Below are 7,454 nucleotides of genomic sequence, written 5' to 3'. Positions count from 1 at the left end.
GCTGAAGGAGGAGGTGGAGGGGTCCGTGCTGCTGCAGGAGGAGGTGGTGGAGGGGTCTGTGCTGTAGGAGGTGGTGGAGGGGTCCGTGCTGTAGGAGGTGGTGGAGGGGTCCGTGCTGCAGGAGGTGGTGGAGGGGTCCGTGCTGCTGCAGGAGGTGGTGGAGGGGTCCGTGCTGCTGCAGGAGGAGGTGGTGGAGGGGTCCGTGCTGCAGGAGGTGGTGGAGGGGTCCGTGCTGCAGGAGGTGGCAGAGGGGTCCGTGCTGCTGCAGGAGGTGGTGGAGTGGTCCGTGCTGTAGGAGGTGGTGGAGGGGTCCGTGCTGTAGGAGGTGGTGGAGGGGTCCGTGCAGGGGTCCGTGCTGTAGGAGGCGGTGCAGGGGTCCGTGCTGCAGGAGGTGGTGGAGTGGTCCGTGCTGCAGGAGGTGGCGGAGGGGTCCGTGCTGCTGCAGGAGGTGGTGGAGTGGTCCGTGCTGTAGGAGGTGGTGGAGGGGTCCGTGCTGCAGGAGGTGGTGGAGGGGTCCGTGCTGCTGCAGGAGGAGGCGGTGGAGGGGTCCGTGCTGCAGGAGGTGAAGGAGGGGTCCGTGCTGCTGCAGGAGCAGGTGGTGGAGGGGTCCGTGCTGTAGGAGGTGGTGGAGGGGTCCGTGCTGTAGGAGGTGGTGGAGGGGTCCGTGCTGTAGGAGGTGGTGGAGGGGTCCGTGCTGTAGAAGGTGGTGGAGGGGTCCGTGCTGTAGGAGGTGGTGGAAGGGTCTGTGCTGCTGTAGGAGGTGGTGGAGGGGTCCGTGCTGAAGGAGGAGGTGGTGGAGGGGTCCGTGCTGCTGCAGGAGGAGGTGGTGGAGGGGTCTGTGCTGTAGGAGGTGGTGGAGGGGTCCGTGCTGTAGGAGGTGGTGGAGGAGTCCGTGCTGTAGGAGGTGGTGGAGGGGTCCGTGCTGCAGGAGGTGGTGGAGGGGTCCGTGCTGTAGGAGGTGGTGGAGGGGTCCGTGCTGTAGGAGGTGGTGGAGGGGTCCGTGCTGTAGGAGGTGGTGGAGGGGTCTGTGCTGTAGGAGGTGGTGGAGGGGTCCATGCTGCAGGAGGATGTGGTGGAGGGGTCCGTGCTGCTGCAGGAGGAGGTGGTGGAGGGGTCCGTGCTGCAGGAGGTATGGAGGGGTCTGTGCTGTAGGAGGTGGTGGAGGGGTCCGTGCTGCTGCAGGAGGAGGTGGTGGAGGGGTCCGTGCTGTAGGAGGCGGTGGAGGGGTCTGTGCTGCAGGAGGTGGTGGAGGGGTCTGTGCTGCAGGAGGTGGTGGAGGGGTCTGTGCTGCAGGAGGTGGTGGAGGGGTCCGTGCTGTAGGAGGTAGTGGAGGGGTCCGTGCTGTAGGAGGTGGTGGAGGGGTCCGTGCTGCTGCAGGAGGTGGTGGAGGGGTCCGTGCTGCTGCAGGAGGTAGTGGAGGGGTCCGTACTGTAGGAGGTGGTGGAGGGGTCCGTGCTGTAGGAGGTGGTGGAGGGGTCCGTGCTGTAGGATGTGGTGGAGGGGTCCGTGCTGCTGCAGGAGGTAGTGGAGGGGTCCGTGCTGCTGTAGGAGGTGGTGGAGGGGTCCGTGCTGCTGTAGGAGGTGGTGGAAGGGTCTGTGCTGCTGTAGGAGGTGGTGGAGGGGTCTGTGCTGCTGTAGGAGGTGGTGGAGGGGTCCGTGCTGAAGGAGGAGGTGGAGGGGTCCGTGCTGCTGCAGGAGGAGGTGGTGGAGGGGTCTGTGCTGTAGGAGGTGGTGGAGGGGTCCGTGCTGTAGGAGGTGGTGGAGGGGTCCGTGCTGCAGGAGGTGGTGGAGGGGTCCGTTCTGCTGCAGGAGGTGGTGGAGGGGTCCGTGCTGCTGCAGGAGGAGGTGGTGGAGGGGTCTGTGCTGTAGGAGGTGGTGGAGGGGTCTGTGCTGTAGGAGGTGGTGGAGGGGTCCGTGCTGCTGCAGGAGGTAGTGGAGGGGTCCGTGCTGCTGTAGGAGGTGGTGGATGGAACGGTGCTGTAGGAGGTGGTGGAGGGAACGGTGCTGTAGGAGGTGGTGGAGGGGTCCGTGCTGTAGGAGGCGGTGGAGGGGTCCGTGCTGCTGTAGGAGGTGGTGGAGGGGTCCGTGCTGTAGGAGGTGGTGGAGGGGTCCGTGCTGCTGCAGGAGGTAGTGGAGGGGTCCGTGCTGTAGGAGGTTGTGGAGAGGTCCGTGCTGCAGGAGGTGGTGGAGGGGTCCGTGCTGCAGGAGGTGGTGGAGGGGTCCGTGCTGCAGGAGGTGGTGGAGGGGTCCGTGCTGTAGGAGGCGGTGGAGGGGTCCGTGCTGCAGGAGGTGGTGGAGGGGTCCGTGCTGCAGGAGGTGGTGGAGGGGTCTGTGCTGTAGGAGGTGGTGGAGGGGTCCGTGCTGTAGGAGGTGGTGGAGGGGTCCGTGCTGTAGGAGGTGGTGGAGGGGTCCGTGCAGGGGTCCGTGCTGTAGGAGGCGGTGCAGGGGTCCGTGCTGCAGGAGGTGGTGGAGGGGTTCGTGCTGCAGGAGGTGGCAGAGGGGTCCGTGCTGCTGCAGGAGGTGGTGGAGTGGTCCGTGCTGTAGGAGGTGGTGGAGGGGTCCGTGCTGTAGGAGGTGGTGGAGGGGTCCGTGCAGGGGTCCGTGCTGTAGGAGGCGGTGCAGGGGTCCGTGCTGCAGGAGGTGGTGGAGTGGTCCGTGCTGCAGGAGGTGGCGGAGGGGTCCGTGCTGCTGCAGGAGGTGGTGGAGTGGTCCGTGCTGTAGGAGGTGGTGGAGGGGTCCGTGCTGCAGGAGGTGGTGGAGGGGTCCGTGCTGCTGCAGGAGGAGGTGGTGGAGGGGTCCGTGCTGTAGGAGGTGGTGGAGGGGTCCGTGCTGCAGGAGGTGGTGGAGGGGTCCGTGCTGCTGCAGGAGGTAGTGGAGGGGTCCGTGCTGTAGGAGGTTGTGGAGAGGTCCGTGCTGCAGGAGGTGGTGAAGGGGTCCGTGCTGCAGGAGGTGGTGGAGGGGTCCGTGCTGTAGGAGGTAGTGGAGGGGTCCGTGCTTTAGGAGGTGGTGGAGGAGTCCATGCTGCAGGAGGAGGTGGTGGAAGGGTCTGTGCTGCTGTAGGAGGTGGTGGAGGGGTCCGTGCTGAAGGAGGAGGTGGTGGAGGGGTCCGTGCTGCTGCAGGAGGAGGTGGTGGAGGGGTCTGTGCTGTAGGAGGTGGTGGAGGGGTCCGTGCTGTAGGAGGTGGTGGAGGGGTCCGTGCTGTAGGAGGTGGTGGAGGGGTCCGTGCTGCAGGAGGTGGTGGAGGGGTCCGTGCTGTAGGAGGTGGTGGAGGGGTCCGTGCTGTAGGAGGTGGTGGAGGGGTCCGTGCTGTAGGAGGTGGTGGAGGGGTCTGTGCTGTAGGAGGTGGTGGAGGGGTCCATGCTGCAGGAGGAGGTGGTGGAGGGGTCCGTGCTGCTGCAGGAGGAGGTGGTGGAGGGGTCCGTGCTGCAGGAGGTATGGAGGGGTCTGTGCTGTAGGAGGTGGTGGAGGGGTCCGTGCTGCTGCAGGAGGAGGTGGTGGAGGGGTCCGTGCTGTAGGAGGCGGTGGAGGGGTCTGTGCTGCAGGAGGTGGTGGAGGGGTCTGTGCTGCAGGAGGTGGTGGAGGGGTCTGTGCTGCAGGAGGTGGTGGAGGGGTCCGTGCTGTAGGAGGTAGTGGAGGGGTCCGTGCTGTAGGAAGTGGTGGAGGGGTCCGGGGTGCTGCAGGAGGTGGTGGAGGGGTCCGTGCTGCTGCAGGAGGTAGTGGAGGGGTCCGTACTGTAGAAGGTGGTGGAGGGGTCCGTGCTGTAGGAGGTGGTGGAGGGGTCCGTGCTGTAGGAGGTGGTGGAGGGGTCCGTGCTGTAGGAGGTGGTGGAGGGGTCCGTGCTGCTGTAGGAGGTGGTGGAGGGGTCCGTGCTGTAGGAGGTGGTGGAGGGGTCCGTGCTGCTGCAGGAGGTAGTGGAGGGGTCCGTGCTGTAGGAGGTTGTGGAGAGGTCCGTGCTGCAGGAGGTGGTGGAGGGGTCCGTGCTGCAGGAGGTGGTGGAGGGGTCCGTGCTGCAGGAGGTGGTGGAGGGGTCCGTGCTGTAGGAGGCGGTGGAGGGGTCCGTGCTGCAGGAGGTGGTGGAGGGGTCCGTGCTGCAGGAGGTGGTGGAGGGGTCTGTGCTGTAGGAGGTGGTGGAGGGGTCCGTGCTGTAGGAGGTGGTGGAGGGGTCCGTGCTGTAGGAGGTGGTGGAGGGGTCCGTGCTGTAGGAGGTGGTGGAGGGGTCCGTGCAGGGGTCCGTGCTGTAGGAGGCGGTGCAGGGGTCCGTGCTGCAGGAGGTGGTGGAGGGGTCCGTGCTGCAGGAGGTGGCAGAGGGGTCCGTGCTGCTGCAGGAGGTGGTGGAGTGGTCCGTGCTGTAGGAGGTGGTGGAGGGGTCCGTGCTGTAGGAGGTGGTGGAGGGGTCCGTGAAGGGGTCCGTGCTGTAGGAGGCGGTGCAGGGGTCCGTGCTGCAGGAGGTGGTGGAGTGGTCCGTGCTGCAGGAGGTGGCGGAGCGGTCCTTGCTGCTGCAGGAGGTGGTGGAGTGGTCCGTGCTGTAGGAGGTGGTGGAGGGGTCCGTGCTGCAGGAGGTGGTGGAGGGGTCCGTGCTGCTGCAGGAGGAGGTGGTGGAGGGGTCCGTGCTGTAGGAGGTGGTGGAGGGGTCCGTGCTGCAGGAGGTGGTGGAGGGGTCCGTGCTGCTGCAGGAGGAGGTGGTGGAGGGGTCCGTGCTGTAGGAGGTGGTGGAGGGGTCCGTGCTGTAGGAGGTGGTGGAGGGGTCCGTGCTGCAGGAGGTGGTGGAGGGGTCCGTGCTGCAGGAGGTGGTGGAAGGGTCTGTGCTGCTGTAGGAGGTGGTGGAGGGGTCCGTGCTGCAGGAGGTGGTGGAAGGGTCTGTGCTGCTGTAGGAGGTGGTGGAGGGGTCCGTGCTGAAGGAGGAGGTGGTGGAGGGGTCCGTGCTGCTGCAGGAGGAGGTGGTGGAGGGGTCTGTGCTGTAGGAGGTGGTGGAGGGGTCCGTGCTGTAGGAGGTGGTGGAGGGGTCCGTGCTGTAGGAGGTGGTGGAGGGGTCCGTGCTGCAGGAGGTGGTGGAGGGGTCCGTGCTGTAGGAGGTGGTGGAGGGGTCCGTGCTGTAGGAGGTGGTGGAGGGGTCCGTGCTGTAGGAGGTGGTGGAGGGGTCTGTGCTGTAGGAGGTGGTGGAGGGGTCCATGCTGCAGGAGGAAGTGGTGGAGGGGTCCGTGCTGCTGCAGGAGGAGGTGGTGGAGGGGTCCGTGCTGCAGGAGGTGGTGGAGGGGTCCGTGCTGCTGCAGGAGGTAGTGGAGGGGTCCGTGCTGTAGGAGGTTGTGGAGAGGTCCGTGCTGCAGGAGGTGGTGGAGGGGTCCGTGCTGCAGGAGGTGGTGGAGGGGTCCGTGCTGCAGGAGGTGGTGGAGGGGTCCGTGCTGTAGGAGGCGGTGGAGGGGTCCGTGCTGCAGGAGGTGGTGGAGGGGTCCGTGCTGCAGGAGGTGGTGGAGGGGTCTGTGCTGTAGGAGGTGGTGGAGGGGTCCGTGCTGTAGGAGGTGGTGGAGGGGTCCGTGCTGTAGGAGGTGGTGGAGGGGTCCGTGCTGTAGGAGGTGGTGGAGGGGTCCGTGCAGGGGTCCGTGCTGTAGGAGGCGGTGCAGGGGTCCGTGCTGCAGGAGGTGGTGGAGGGGTCCGTGCTGCAGGAGGTGGCAGAGGGGTCCGTGCTGCTGCAGGAGGTGGTGGAGTGGTCCGTGCTGTAGGAGGTGGTGGAGGGGTCCGTGCTGTAGGAGGTGGTGGAGGGGTCCGTGAAGGGGTCCGTGCTGTAGGAGGCGGTGTAGGGGTCCGTGCTGCAGGAGGTGGTGGAGTGGTCCGTGCTGCAGGAGGTGGCGGAGCGGTCCTTGCTGCTGCAGGAGGTGGTGGAGTGGTCCGTGCTGTAGGAGGTGGTGGAGGGGTCCGTGCTGCAGGAGGTAGTGGAGGGGTCCGTGCTGCTGCAGGAGGAGGTGGTGGATGGGTCCGTGCTGTAGGAGGTGGTGGAGGGGTCCGTGCTGCAGGAGGTGGTGGAGGGGTCCGTGCTGCTGCAGGAGGAGGTGGTGGAGGGGTCCGTGCTGCAGGAGGTGGTGGAGGGGTCCGTGCTGTCGGAGGTGGTGGAAGGGTCTGTGCTGCTGTAGGAGGTGGTGGAGGGGTCCGTGCTGCAGGAGGTGGTGGAAGGGTCTGTGCTGCTGTAGGAGGTGGTGGAGGGGTCCGTGCTGAAGGAGGAGGTGGTGGAGGGGTCCGTGCTGCTGCAGGAGGAGGTGGTGGAGGGGTCTGTGCTGTAGGAGGTGGTGGAGGGGTCCGTGCTGTAGGAGGTGGTGGAGGGGTCCGTGCTGTAGGAGGTGGTGGAGGGGTCCGTGCTGCAGGAGGTGGTGGAGGGGTCCGTGCTGTAGGAGGTGGTGGAGGGGTCCGTGCTGTAGGAGGTGGTGGAGGGGTCCGTGCTGTAGGAGGTGGTGGAGGGGTCTGTGCTGTAGGAGGTGGTGGAGGGGTCCGTGCTGCAGGAGGAAGTGGTGGAGGGGTCCGTGCTGCTGCAGGAGGAGGTGGTGGAGGGGTCCGTGCTGCAGGAGGTATGGAGGGGTCTGTGCTGTAGGAGGTGGTGGAGGGGTCCGTGCTGCTGCAGGAGGAGGTGGTGGAGGGTTCTGTGCTGTAGGAGGCGGTGGAGGGGTCTGTGCTGCAGGAGGTGGTGGAGGGGTCTGTGCTGCAGGAGGTGGTGGAGGGGTCTGTGCTGCAGGAGGTGGTGGAGGGGTCCGTGCTGTAGGAGGTAGTGGAGGGGTCCGTGCTGTAGGAGGTGGTGGAGGGGTCCGTGCTGCTGCAGGAGGTGGTGGAGGGGTCCGTGCTGCTGCAGGAGGTAGTGGAGGGGTCCGTACTGTAGGAGGTGGTGGAGGGGTCCGTGCTGTAGGAGGTGGTGGAGGGGTCCGTGCTGTAGGATGTGGTGGAGGGGTCCGTGCTGCTGCAGGAGGTAGTGGAGGGGTCCGTGCTGCTGTAGGAGGTGGTGGAGGGAACGGTGCTGTAGGAGGTGGTGGAGGGAACGGTGCTGTAGGAGGTGGTGGAGGGGTCCGTGCTGTAGGAGGTGGTGGAGGGGTCCGTGCTGCTGTAGGAGGTGGTGGAGGGGTCCGTGCTGTAGGAGGTGGTGGAGGGATCCGTGCTGCTGCAGGAGGTAGTGGAGGGGTCCGTGCTGTAGGAGGTGATGAAGGGGTCCGTGCTGCAGGAGGTGATGAAGGGGTCCGTGCTGCAGGAGGTGGTGGAGGGGTCCGTGCTGTAGGAGGTAGTGGAGGGGTCCGTGCTTTAGGAGGTGGTGGAGGAGTCCGTGCTGCTGCAGGAGGTAGTGGAGGGGTCCGTGCTGTAGGAGTTGGTGGAGGGGTCCGTGCTGTAGGAGGTGGTGGAGGGGTCCGTGCTGTAGGAGGTGGTGGAGGGGTCCGTGCTGCTGCAGGAGGTAGTGGAGGGGTCCGTGCTGCTGTAGGAGGAGG

This window comes from Salvelinus fontinalis, unplaced genomic scaffold (genome assembly GCF_029448725.1).
Source record: "Salvelinus fontinalis isolate EN_2023a unplaced genomic scaffold, ASM2944872v1 scaffold_0340, whole genome shotgun sequence".
NCBI lineage: Eukaryota > Metazoa > Chordata > Actinopteri > Salmoniformes > Salmonidae > Salvelinus > Salvelinus fontinalis.
Note: the sequence above shows the minus strand (reverse complement) of the source record.